At 37.6% G+C, this 14,238-nt stretch overlaps 1 long non-coding RNA gene across 1 annotated transcript in view; it reads left to right on the forward strand.

Annotated features, from left to right (window-relative positions):
- LOC141578881 (uncharacterized) overlaps window positions 1–9,406 on the forward strand; it is a 244,267-nt gene extending 234,861 nt beyond the window's left edge. The window contains exon 5 of the long non-coding RNA XR_012509732.1: window positions 9,148–9,406. This is a non-coding gene — a long non-coding RNA (uncharacterized LOC141578881). The remainder of the gene's footprint in view (window positions 1–9,147) is intronic.
- The last annotated feature ends 4,832 nt before the right edge of the window (window positions 9,407–14,238 follow it).

The raw sequence follows: 14,238 nt of genomic DNA on the forward strand, positions 1-14,238 counted from the left end.
CTGTCAGTGGTCACACAATACCACTGTGCCATCAAAATTTCCACAGACATGTTCCTTGCCTGACCACTATCATGCTGTATCTTAAACAGCATTGAGAAGGAACAGTTTAGAGGGTCCTGAAGTGACAATAAAGGCACAGGGAATCAAATTAAATTCTTTGTTTTTTAATTAAAGAACTTTGGAGCATAGGTGCTGGCAAGTATTCCATGAATATTGACTGATTGTAGTTAATGGTAAACTGTAGTTAATGTGGTTATACAGTGTGGCCTTTTGAGGTACCTTTCAAACAAGAGATTCTGTGATTAAAGAGGTAGCTTAATCTAGTTGTTTCTAGATTCCATCTCAAGACTGTCTCTTGAAAATCACGTTTAACTCAAGCTATTTTCAAAGGAATGACTTGGGCTAAGCAAGACACTTATCCATATTCATACCAAATGAAAGAGGTCATCTGCAGAAGAATGGCCAGTTAGGACATATTTTGTCTCAACTTGCATCCCGTGAGAAAAAGGAACTCAAGATTAAAAAATAGAGCTAATTTGTTTTATGGCATCATGGAAGGACGTATAGGAAGAAGTATTAATCTATTCAATTATATAACAAATGATTTTCTTAGGCAGTAAGCTGTTCTAAAAGAGTGATAAGTGTCTTTTATGGATCCAACATACTAAAAGTTGTTTTATAAGCATCTGACCAGTACAATGAATTATGGTGGATCCTGAATGCACAAAGAACGCAGTTCTCCAACATTCATCTTGCATATTTCCTGCCCCACCCTCCCCCCGGATCACTTAGCCGTATATTCTCTGCAAAGGCCAAAAAACAAGATTGCTTGAACAACGTATTTCCTGACTAATTTATTAAGATGGTTTCTTGGGTTATACAATATTCCCAATCCAAAGGCCACTCACTGGCAAGAGAAAATAATTCCTTTTTTAATTAACAAGGAAAAAATATCAGACCAAATTCCAAGCGATTTGCCTACTTTGACCTGGTCTTAGCCCATCCTCACATTTCCGTGAGCTCAGAGGTGAGCTCCAAATCCCACTTTGGGTTTAAGTTTTGTTTAAAGTACTGTTTAATGGGAAAAGAAATTTTTCTAGCTCTCCTGGAATTTGAATGTCAGTAAGGTGACACCCAGGTGACACAGTGGTAGACTGCCATAACATGACATGATCTAAAGCCCATTTATGCCCAGAAGCCTGGGCTTTGTAGCAAGAATTAAAATGTTGTGCATCAATTCCTATATCCTGAATTTATCTTTTACCCATGGAAAGCGACATTTGCACAGGAATTTTTGGAGCTGGGTCAACCAGTGACCTGAAGTTATATTTAAGTCCAGTGTCCCTATGTTTCTTAAAGAGGCATTTATAGAAAACCAAATAAAATACCTTACATAAGCCAGTAAAACTTGCAGCAACAATATGACCATGCTATAATCATTACCATTAAAAAAAATAACAAAGTTTGTGTGAATAGAACAAGAGTTCAACAGTTTAGCTCCTGATAGAAACACTCCAACTTTAACCTGTTTTAAGGATTTGTATCCTAGTGATCAAAATCACCCCCCTGGAGTGCCAGACCTTGCTTCAAATACTGCCTCCCGCACTCACTGGGTGACCATGGATATGTAACAGAAGTCGCATTTCCACAACCAGACCTCATAGAATTATCGTGGATTTGAGTGTGATAATGCAGTTAGAAGTTCTTACTGTTTAGCACACAGAAAGTGCTCAATAAATCTTGGCTGCCAGGTTTTAGCCATTCAACCAACAATTACGGAATGCCTACAATTACCAGATACTAAGCTATGGGTAGCAAATAAAAAATGACTAAAAGTAGAATGATAATATGGTTAAAATATTATTTTTAAGTTTTATTTTGTTTTTTAAATTTTTGTGAACTTGGGTATTTTTCCATTGGCCGTATTTCCGCCAATGGCTTATGAGCTCCTCTAAAACTGTATGCCGCATCTGCAGTTGCCTTTGAGTCGCTCCTAGCATACAATGATTACTTTGTGGTTGACTAATTTTTCTCTGCCACAGGCCAGTACTGAAAGTTTAGGGGGTACATACTCAACCAATAACATAGTTAAGGCTCAGTCAGACTTTCTTATACATGAGTCTTATCACTGCTGAGATCATATTATGGACATCTGTATAAACTGACCGGGTTAGGGGACTTTTATGAAAGCAAGGCCTCTAAAAACTAACTTGTCTTCCCAATCAGATGTTGTCACCCCAACAGACTGGACTTTTTCAGAATTGTTCAAGATATTGGGGGTCAGGATCTCAACAGGATTTAGCTGCTGTCCTGTCCTCACACACCCAAATGTTCTGCTGTGACTCTAAACAAATGGCATGTATCATGGATTGCTTTAAAAACTGTGTGCGTTCATGTGTGTGCTTGTACACATGTGTGTGTTTTGAAACTTACCTGTGGAAACTGTCCATCTGCAAATAACAGAAGGGAGCCACAAAAATTGTATGTGATGCTGAATTAAAATGTACAATATACTTGTGTAGCTAAAATTAGTGGTGTGGCATAATAAATCAATGACATAATCACATCTTCTGAACTTGATATTGCAATATTCATTATATGGTCCAACTTGCTGTTTTACCCAAATTAAAAACTCTATAAAATTTATCTTTGACTCATTAGTTTGATCTTAAAAGAATTTTGAAACTAATTTTATTAAATTTTGAGTAGTGAGTCCATTTTATTTTTTTACCTTTGAATAAAACTTGCCTTAGTTTTTATTTTCATGCCATGAGTACAATCCAGCACTGGCCTCATAAAACTGACTTTAACTTTTCCAAACTCAATGTCAGGTTATGACCCCGGTCACTACTCGAGGATTAGATCTGTTTCTAATACAAGTCATCTTAAATCATTTCTGAAGCAGGGTAAGGGGAATGTTGCTTTCCTGGGTTAAAATGGTAGTTCTGTGCTGTCACTTAGTAATGATAGGAAATCAACCAAGTCAATTTCTCTGGGCTTCAGTTTTCTCACTAATAAACTAAGAGAATCAGACTTAATGAGTACTAAGGCCCACTGACTGCAGTTTTTAAACCCTATGATTGTTTCAGTTAACAGGTTCTGTTTAGATTATATGATGAGAAACATGGTTTCTATGTAAAAATTAATATAAATTTACATAGAAATAAAGGAAGGAAGGAAGGAAGGAAGGAAGAAAAAGAAAGAAAGAAAGAAAGAAAGAAAGAAAGAAAGAAAGAAAGAAAGAAAGAAAGAAAGAAAGAAAGAAAGAAAGAAAGAAAGAAAGAAAGAAAGAAAGAAAGGAAGGAAGGAAGGAAGGAAGGAAGGGAGGAAGGGAGGAAGGGAGGAAGGGAGGAAGAAACTTAATCGTGAATGAATATTTGAGTTGAAGTTTAGAAAATTTCCTTAAAAATTCTTCTTACTGAGCTAACTCCAAATAACTACTTGAGACACTTTTTCTTTTTGAGAAACTGCTGAAAGAAATAATTGTGTAATTAGAAGCAGGATGACCATGAAGATTTTAAAATCAGAAAGATCTAGATTCAAATCCTGAGTTCATGTTATATCTTGGGTATATTGTATAATCTCCCGGGCCTCCATTTCTTCACCTGTAAAGTGTGGATAATATGTACCTTCTAGGGCTGCTGTAAAGATTAAATAAGACATATAAGGCATCTAATGTGGTGACTGGCTCATGATATACACTCAAATATTTTCCACTTTTCATTTTCCTTTCTAGAAGTCTTTGCACTAAAGACAAGAAATTCTTGTTTCAGTAGAAACAAGAGTGAAATTGATGGGCTGTGAATCTCCTGAGTCTAGTAAGGCAGTATTTCACAGTGGTTAGCAGTGGGCCCTGAGGGGTCTTAGAGACTTGCATTCAAATGCAAACTATCAATTACTACCTTTGGGACTGTAGGCAATTTATTTAAGTTCTCTGAGATACATACAGTTTTTCATCAGTAAATTAGCTATTGTAACCCTTAGGAAGAGAGAATGCATCACAGTGTCTACATCAGCATAACAACACAATATATGGTAGCTATTTTTATTATGCTTCTGCTCTCCAAACTTGAAATAGTAACCAGAAGAGAGAAGGAAATCAAGTAACATTTTTGAAGGAAAAGACTGGACAAGTGACTGTTCCTTGGCTGATGATGAGCATCACCTAGCATGTCTGTGTGTCTTCTAGGAGCAAGGATGGCCCTGGGGCCCCACAGCTTCCCATGGAAGGCATGTCATTTTCAAAGACATCTTTCCTGACATGAAAACAATGCCATGAAAACTACTTGTGTTCTTTCTATGGAACCAGCTAGGGATTCCTCATGTCTTCTATTCTCAGTTAAAATACTATCCCATGACATTTTTCATGGGTGTGCCCTGGCTGTCTGCAGCCAACATTTTAGGAGATGCATGTTTATGGAGATGTGGATATAACTAAAAACTTTTGGGAAATCTGAAATAAAGGTTAAATCTGTCCCATTAGGTAGCCTTGAATTGGTTGCATAAATAGATCTAAAAACTCTTTACTTACATAAACATGAGTTAAAAAATACTGGCACTTCATTAGATTTAAACATCAACAATAACAAAATGACATTAGAGGATTTACACTTTGCCGGGTAGTTATCTCTAGAGTCCCAAAATATCGAAAGTTCTATTACTGGAACTTGTAAAATTGTATCATCATTTTAGACTGACATTTAAAAAACAGCAGTAATGTGTGGGCTCCCTCTGCTGGATCTTCAGACTGTGAATGCCAGAAAGAGTTTTCAGTACTTTACATTTACCCAACCAATTGGTTTACTCATGGTGATGAGATTAACACAAAGAAGTGAGGTTGATCCATTTCAAAATCCACAGGAAAACAGTTTGCTAAATAAAGAAGCTGAAATTAGTTGGGAATGTTCTTCTGTTAGTGTTAAAAAACTGGGATTTTATTTTGTTTTGTTTTAAGTAGGAGACAATAGACTTTGTTTTGTTTTGTTTTATGTTTTAAAAAAGAGGCATAGATTTTCTTTGGAGGAGGGTCACATGTGGTCCATGGTATCTGTTGCCAGGGTAACCATGTCCTCTGTCTATACACATCAAGGCCAGTTATTTCATTTAGAGACGATCAGACTATCAGGTCAAAGGAAACAGAAAATGCAAATCATGATTTTCATGCTGTTTCAGAAAAACTACAATGTGATTGTCCTGCACCCCAACTCAGAGAAGTTTTCTCTTTAATAATGAATTTCTTTAAATGTTACAAATATTACTGTCTCCTTAACATAATTATTTTCTGGTGGATACGTAGGCACTTCATGCTTTTGCACTGGGGGCTTTCTCTATTTATTGAACTTGGAAAGGAGATTTGAGGACAAAATGTTCTTTAATAAAATTAGAACTTCTCTCTTCTGAGAGTCATACAACATTTATCCAAAACTCTATAAAAATATTACCCCATTTAGCTTATGGAGCATTTCTGAATAGGTTGTTTTTTTTTGCCCAATGATCCTGAATTTAGATGCTGTGTTTAAAAACTGTTTGCTGAAGGAAGGCTATAATTAATATAAGGAATACTGAATTCCACTTTGAGAGTGGCAAGTTATTGGTTGACTATTTACATGAAGAACAAAAATAGAACTTGTTGCAGAAGACTGTAGTTTGATATATTCCTTAGTTTAGTGTAGGTTTTTATAGTGAGATGCACAAAATGTAAATATACAAGTGAGCGCTCATGTATTTACTAAAAAGCAAAATTTCTTTTGTTGTTTAATGAACATTATATTCTTATTATTTACTTTTTATTATAAAATTCCAAACCCATTAAAAAGGTTTGTTTTAACCTTACTCCATAGGTATTGATAGTGATCCCCATATCAAACACAGCCACAAATTTATCAATATATCTAAGATGATCTTTTTTATATCTCTGGAAAGGTAACCAAAATAATTCCTTAAGCTGAAAAGTCTCAGTAAATTAGCATCTTCGGGGAGACCTAATTCCTTATTTTGCTTGAAAAGGCTAAACACGTATTTCCTCGAAGTTTTCATTTTTAATTTTCTTTTTTATGGTGCACTGCATTGCTGAGGATTTCAAAAGACCTCCCTCCGAAAGGAGTGCAGCTATTCTGCCTCCTTTCACAAAGGGCTTCCCCTGGACCCACCTCCCAAGGGAGCTGGAGAAACTAGAAAGTGTATTTGGGGGAAAGATACGAATGTGCAGTAAACTGTAACTGCAGCGACCACATGTTCTAATTTACTGGGATAACTTTGTTTGACTCCTGCTTTCCTGGCATAGTTGTTAACATTGCCATTTCATTCTCAAAAATATCTGTCTTAAATGATAAATTATATGACCTTCCTCTTTATAATCTAAATACTTCTGACTACATTACCATTTGTTTTTTAGAATATCATTTCCAAATTTACATTTACCTAAACTAATTTCTCTATACACCAGGAGTTGTATGGTTAATTAATTTTAAGAAATGCTGTGTATTATATGCAGTAGTCTTCTTGGAGAGTCTAAGATACATTCACATATTTAAGGCTGCTTGACTTTGCTCAAAAATTTGGGGGCTAACTATCAGCCCCACCGTGTTGTTTGTATAGAACTATAACTATCCATAGTTACATAGGCGCTCAGTTCCAATTAGCACAGGATCCATACCCCACCCCTATAGTTATTTCCTTGCACCCCATCAGAAGGACTAAAATTGTGGGGAAAGAAAGGCACCCATTAAAATGCCAGCTCCAAGAACTCTGCTAGAGAATATCAAAAGGGCTCAAATTTAACACAGAAAGTGTTCATAAAGTGCATGTCTAAACTGTTTAGTTAGAAATTAGATCTCATTTCCCCATGCATTCCCACTGACTTCATTAGTTCTCTATTTAGTCCTTATTACATTCAAAGTACTAGTTACGTACTATTGTGAATGCATAAGAGAAACTGTTGTATCCAGGATGCTAACAGTGGGTAAGGGACTCCTCCCCTCCTCAGTCTCACTGACTCTGTTCTGTTTTTGTTTTTTCCTCACAGCATGATAAGCTTCTCCTATTCTTTATCATTCTCTAATTAATTATGTTTACTCTTTGTTTTCTGTCTTCCCAACTAAAATGTCCATTTCTCAAGGGCAAATGTTTTGTCTGTTTTATTCAGTAATTTATCTCAAACATCTAAAAAGAAGTCAACACAAAGTCAATGTTTAATCAATTCATCTTGAAGAAACAAACAAGCAAATATATAAATAAATAAATAAACTCTTTAAGTAAAGTTTTAGTGATAGGGCCTAGCTGACAGTATGTGTTTTTTGAAGAATGAAAGTATGAAGGCATAGATGAATGAGGGTACAAGTAAGAGTGGGACACAAAGTTGGGAAGGTATATTAGAAACAGGTCGTGGAGAAACTTGAATGTCATGTTAATGGCCCAGTTACCATTTATTTTGACATTACTATGGGTCATGCACTGGGCGAGAAATAATAGCAACATCTTCCTATAACAAACCCAGAAGGAAAGACTGTGTTCCCCATTTTAGATGAGAAAACAGACTCTCACGAAGGTTAAGTAACTTGTCCCAAATTGCATACAAATTAGCCATGAAGCCTGGATTCAATTATCTGTCTAATTATCTGTGACTCCAAGATTTATGCTCATCATGCTGCCTTTCATTCGGCAAGTAGAAAGCCATAAAGATATGTGAGTAATGGGGTAAAATCTTTGTCTCATATTTTTACAGATAATTGCTACCACTATGAGTGACAGATTATACAAGAGGAGGAATGTTAGATCTTAGTAGCAGTTGGATTCCAGCTGTGGAACTCAGAATTCAGGACAGGTTTGTAGATTCCAGAGTTGGAACACCCAAGACAGTGGCTACTAGCTTCATGAGACTAGTGAGTGCTTGAAATAAGACCAGTACCAACTGAGATGTGCTCTAAGTGTAAGGTACACAATGGATATTGACAGACATGTTACAAATGAAGGATGTAAAATATTTCATTAGTAATTTTTAATTGATTACATGTTAAAATGTATCATGGGTATATTCAATTAAAGTATGATAAATTAATGTTTCTTTTACTTTTTCTGTGGTGGCTACTAGGAAAATTAAAGTCACATATGTGGCTTGAATTATATCTTTGTTGGACAATTATTCACATAAAGGAATCCTTTGAATTCTTAAGGGATCACAAAAGGAACAGCTTAGAGTAAGTAGGCCAAGGAAAGAATATTGATCATCTTGAGAGAATCCTACATTTAGGAGCCAGGAAAGAAGGAGGAGATGACAAAGGAGACTGGGGAGTGATCAAAGATGACAGCATTAAGATGGAAACTTGGCCACAGGTTACAGAAAGGCCAGGGAGAATGACAGCAGGAAAGAGGCTGTTACATTTACCAGTTAAGAGGTTACTTGTTTTTAGGACTTTTCATAGGGTGGTTGTGGTGGAAGCTGGTTTAAAAAAGGAATAGGGGTGGGACTCAAGATACATTTTTAAGAAAATGGATGATGTGAACATGTATATAAGTTTAGTGGAGGGGAAGAGAGAAAAGTTTCAAAAGGAAGAAGAGATTGTTGAGGTAGTGAAGTCCCATCACTAGTTTTAGGAAAGTAACTTGCCTAGGAGAGGATTCAGATACTTTTTCTCTGAGGCCACAGAGAAGGAAAAGAAATTCAGGAATTTCACTTGATTTTATTTCTTATATTCTCCGAGACAGAAGAGATAATGTTATAGTCCATGTTAGAAGATTGAGGCTAAATTTGAGAGCTTGAGAAGTATGAAAAAGGCTCAGAGAAGACACAGTAGCAAGTCATCAGCGTGAAGTAATAAACAAGTAGAAAACTAGCAGTGAAGAGCCAGTGCAGTCTGGGCGGCATAAATGCTCAGGAGCACAGCTGATGCAGTGATGTCCCGTCACCGACAGAGCTAAGCTTTCTGAGGCTTACCCAAGATTAGGAAAGAACCAAGTGAGTGTGATTGAAGGACATGGGGCTGCTCCTCTAGCTTGTGTGAAAGTAACAAAAACCGTAGAACTTGATGTCCAAGTTGTATTTAAAAAAGGTTTCAAAGCCATTCTGGGAACGGACCTCACTTGTATGAAGCAATGCCTGGATCAGGTGTGTGTGTTTGGCTCTGTGACGAAGGGTCTCATCTTCTGCAGATTACCCACATCACCAAGTCAGAAGCAGCAAGAACGAACATGGATTTCCATCCATCCTTATGAGGTTCCAGCGCATCCTCATGTGATTCTAGTCTGCTTGGTGACTGTCGCTTCCCAACTGCCCGCCCTCTGAACGTCAGGCCAGCACCAGGCGCAGAGACGGCCTGGCAGAAACTGCTTATCCAGCCCCACAAGCTAATTCCCTGTAAGCAAGCCTTTGATTTGTAATATAAAAACAAAAAATACATCTATATTGATACTGTTTTACTTCTCCAGTTTATTCCTTACTGATACTGAATTAAAAGACTAGGAATGATGGCAAACACGGCAGTTTATTTCTTCTTTTTTGTTAACTGAAGTATAATTGACTTACAATATATATAAGTATCAAGTCACAACACAGTGGCTGGATATTTTTACACATTATGGAATGATCACAGCAATAAGTGTAGTTACCATTGGTCACTGTACAAAATTACTACAATATTACTGGCTATACTCTCTGTGCTGTGCATTATATCCTGTTGACTTATTTTATAACTGAAAATTTGTACCTCTTAATCCTTTTCATTGATTTCATCCACCCCATGCCCCACCCTCTAGCAATCACCAGTTTTTTCTCTGAGTCTATGAATCTGTTTCCGTTTTGTCATATTTGTTCATTTGTTATTTAGATTTCACATATGAGTGAAATCATAAAGTATTTGTCTTTGTCTGGCTTATTTCACTTAGCATAATTTCCTCTAGGTTCATCCATGCTGCTGCCAAGGCAAGACCTCATTCTTTTTAGAGCTGAGTAATAGTCTATTGTAGATTTATACACCACATCTTCTTTACTCATCTACCAATGAGCACTTGGGCGGCTTCCATATCTTGGCTATTGTAAATAATGCTGCAATGAACAATGAAGTGGATGTATCTTTTCAAGTTAGTGTTTCTGTTCCTTTTGGATAAAAACCAGGGAGTGAAATTGCTGAATGTATGGTAGTCCTACTTTTAATTTTTTGAGGAACCTCCATATGATTTTCTGTAGGGGCTATACCAATTTATCTTCCCACCAGCCATGCACAAGTGTTCCCTTTTCACCGCATCCACACCAGTACCTGTTATTTCTTGTTTTTTTGTTTTTGTTTTTTGTTTGTTTGTTTTTTTGATACAAGCCAGTCTGACAGATGTAAGGTAGCATCTCATTATGGTTTTGATTTGCATTTCCCTGTTGAAGTGATATTGAGCATCTTTTCATGTGCCTACTGGCCATCAGTATGTCTTCTTTGGAAAAATTGGTGTATAATTGTTCACAGTAGTTTCCTATGATTGTTTGCATTTCTGTGCTCAGTTTTAACTTCTCTTTCACTTCTGATTTTATTTGGGCCCGCTCTCTTTTCTCTTGATCGCTTCCCTTATGGTTTGACAAATCCCTTTAGTGTTATTTGTCATGTATCTATTGTACATTTTAGTTTGTGGTTACCATGAGGTCCGTGAATATCAACCTATTCATATAGCACTTAATTTAATAAGCTGATAGTCGCTTAATTCAAATGCCTTCTAAAAGTACTACATTTTTACCTCCTTCCCCAGATCTTATGTTCTTGATGTTATATTTTACATCTTTTATTTTGTGCATCCCTTAGCTGCTTATTGTAGGTATCAGTGATTTTATTGCTTTTGTCTTTTAGTCTTCATGCTGAACGTGGTGATCACTGCCTTTGCTATATATTTGCCTTTGCCAGTGAGTGTTGTTTTTTTTTTTTTATTTTATTTTCTTATTTCTAGTTATGGCCTTTTCTTTTCCACTTAAGATCCTTTAACTTTTCTTATAAGGCTGCTTTAGTGGTGATGAACTCCTCTACTTTTTGCTTGTCTGGGAAGTGCTCTCTCTCTCCTTCGGTTCTGAATGACAGTCTTACCTGGTAGAGTATTCTTGACTGTGTTTTCCTTTCAGCACTTTAAACACACCATGTCACTCCCTTCTGTCCTGCAAAATTTCGGCTAAAAAATTAGATGCTAACTTAATGGGGGCCCCCTATATGTGACTCTCTGCTTTTCTCTTGCTGCCTTTAAAATTCTCTCTTTAACTTTTGCCATTTTTATTATATGCCTTGGTGTTGATCCCTTTTAATTCATTTTATTTGAGACTCTGAACTTCTGACCTGCATATCTGTCTCCTTCCCCAGGTTAGGAAAATTTTCAGGAATTATTCTTCAAATAAGTTTTCTATCCATTTCTCTCTCTTCTTTTTCTGGGACCCCTATAATGAGAATGTTAGTATACTGATTATTGGCCCAGAAGTCCCTTAAACTATTCTTATCTTTTTAAAATTGTCTCCCATCTTCCAGCACTCTGATCTGTTCTTCCGTGTCATCTCTTCTGCTGTTGATTCTCTATAGTAAGTTTTTAATTTCAGTTAGTATATTCTTCAGGTCTGATTGGTTCTTTCTTATATTTTCTAACTCTGTTGAAGATCTTTTCTCCTTCATTCTCCCAAGTTTGGTGAGCATTTTTATGAACATTATTTTAAACTCTTTATCAGGTAAATTGCTTATCTCCATTTCATCAGGGTTTTTCTGGGGTTTTAGCTTGTTCTTTTCCCAGAACATATTCCTCTGTCTCCTCATTTTGTTTGACTTTCTGTGTTTGTTTCTATGAATTAGGCAAAATAGTTACTTCACCTGGTTTTGAAAGCATGGCATTGTATATGTAGGCACATTCCTGGTGTAGACTGCATGTTCTGGGCAGCTGTGGCTGGCTGGAGATGAAGTGTGTGCAAACCTGTACAGAGGCCCCAGGCATACTGCAACAGGGCTGCCTTGGTGGAATGGCTCGAGTTAGAAAAGATATGGACCTGGGGTCCTGGGGTGTGCTGTGATGGGGCAGCCTTGGTGAGACAGATGGTGCTGGAATGGGTATGGACAGGGGAGCCAAGGGCATGTTGTACCAGGGCTGCCTTGGGGGAATGGCTGTACCTGGTGTGTGCCAGGGCCCTGGGGCACTCTGCAGTAACCTTGGCAAGCTGGCTAGAGTGCCTGGACCATGTTCCCCCTGGCACGATCAAGGTTTTGGAAGAATGCAAAACATAGTACTCCTGAGCACCTCTGAACCCAAGGAGACTTCTAGCAGTTCCCTGCCTGTTTGGCAGATATTCTAGGGCTAGTAAATGGATTTCCTCCACACATAGTCTAGGTGCCCTTTAAATGACTGTTTTTTTCCACTATTTCTCATGGTGGATGAGTCTGCATGCTGGCCCCTCAGTGATATCCCTTCCCACTACAAGTTGCAGCCTCAGGGTGGGGTTCCCATTGATACCATGGCTCTTTCTCACCTACCCATCTCTGTGTGGTCCCTCTATCTTTTCTTGGGCAGAAGCTTTTCAATCAGCCCGCAGGTATTCCTCAGGAGGAATCACTCTTTATGTAGGTGTAATTGTGTATGTCTCTGCGAGGAGGTCAGTTCAAGGGTTTCCTATACCACCATCTTGAACCAGAACCCAATTTATTCATTCATTTATCCATTTATTCTGGGTGCCAAAATCATACATCATATAAGATACAGGTCATGACAACTTTTCATTAAAACAAACAAAAATAAACCTGTCTGCATGGAGTAGAGTTGGGGCCCAAGGCAGGGATGGTCATTCTGCCTCGCTTAGATTCCAAAGGAACACTGAATTGAGATTGGTATCTATTGTCTAGAAGACACACTTGAGAATGAAATGAAAATCAGTCACTCCTTTGGGCCCCAAGATATGAAAAAAGTAAAAGGAGATACTGAAACTTGGAAGAGATTTTCAGAAAATCATGTAGGCTCCTAAGTTTTAAAACTGTAATTCCACTCCAAGCATCACCTATTCATTATCTATCACTCCAATTCAGCTCATTCTCTCATATTTCACGAGCACATTTCCTAAGCTCCTCAAACACAAATCTCTGCAGTATCCTCTACTCTTTTTTCCCATTTCTTCCAACACTGTTATCCTTCCTGTCCTCTGCCCCTGCCTTCCTAGTTGGCCATCAGATTCTGATATGTCTACTTCAGGACTGTCTTTTGCATGAACATCCTCCTTTTCAACTCTGCTGCTGCCATTGCCAAAATAAGACTATCATTGTTTCACATTTGGACATTTTCAGGAGCTTTCTAATGGATATTTCTGCTCCCAAAGTTCCTACAAAACAAATCATACCCAGTCACTCTTCCGTATAAACTTCACTGAAGCCCTTCTTGAAATATTTTCACTCTTGATCATAGAACATTTTCAGTCAAGGCTCTGACAACCATTTTCTGCATCTCCCATCATTTCTCATTATCTATCACCACTGGATTTCTTCTGGTCATTTTTAAATAACACCATGCCTTTCAGAACTTTCTGGCTTTTGCATATGGCATTCCTCTGACTTAAAATGCCATGCACACCCTTCTATTTAGGATAAATGCTTCCTAATTCTTCAAGATAGTGTCAAGTCTCCATTGGGCAGAGTCCCTCTTTGGTGCCCCAGAGCACTGCATGCTCACCTCTCCTCTCACACAAACTCTACATTAAATCGTAATTATCAGTTTGTATAAATGCATCTCATTCTGGCGCTGCCATCTACCTGGGGCTCTAACCGCACGGTGATGATGCTCTAGCTGTGCATGGGAATGTCCTCATAAAAGTTCATTAAATTAATGAATTAATTAATGAATATCAGAGAGAACCATATTTCAGATGGAGGTTTACAATTATTGCCCAGGCTCCAACCTAGTCTATTTAACCTATAATGTAGACAGTATATGGTAGTTCAGATAAATTTGCCAAATGTTGAATTCTAGAACTTTGAATGCAAAAAAGGTAATATGGCCATTTATTGAGTTAGATCTATACTGTAGAATGGCACAGGAAGCCAGTCAAAATGTATACTATTATTTCTATAGGAAAGTACAGTCTTTAGTTTTCAGGGACAAGGGAACATAACCACTCCAGAAGTGATGGTGCCCAAGCTGCAGCCATGCAGCCTGCCTGGAAAATGGGAGGGAATGAAGAGCAGAATGCCAGCAATGGCGTTTGTTTTTGCTTCACGGGGCATGGCTACTTGGCCTTGGTGTATACTGAGAAGTTAA

This window comes from Camelus bactrianus, chromosome 1 (genome assembly GCF_048773025.1).
Source record: "Camelus bactrianus isolate YW-2024 breed Bactrian camel chromosome 1, ASM4877302v1, whole genome shotgun sequence".
Classification (NCBI taxonomy): Eukaryota; Metazoa; Chordata; class Mammalia; order Artiodactyla; family Camelidae; genus Camelus; species Camelus bactrianus.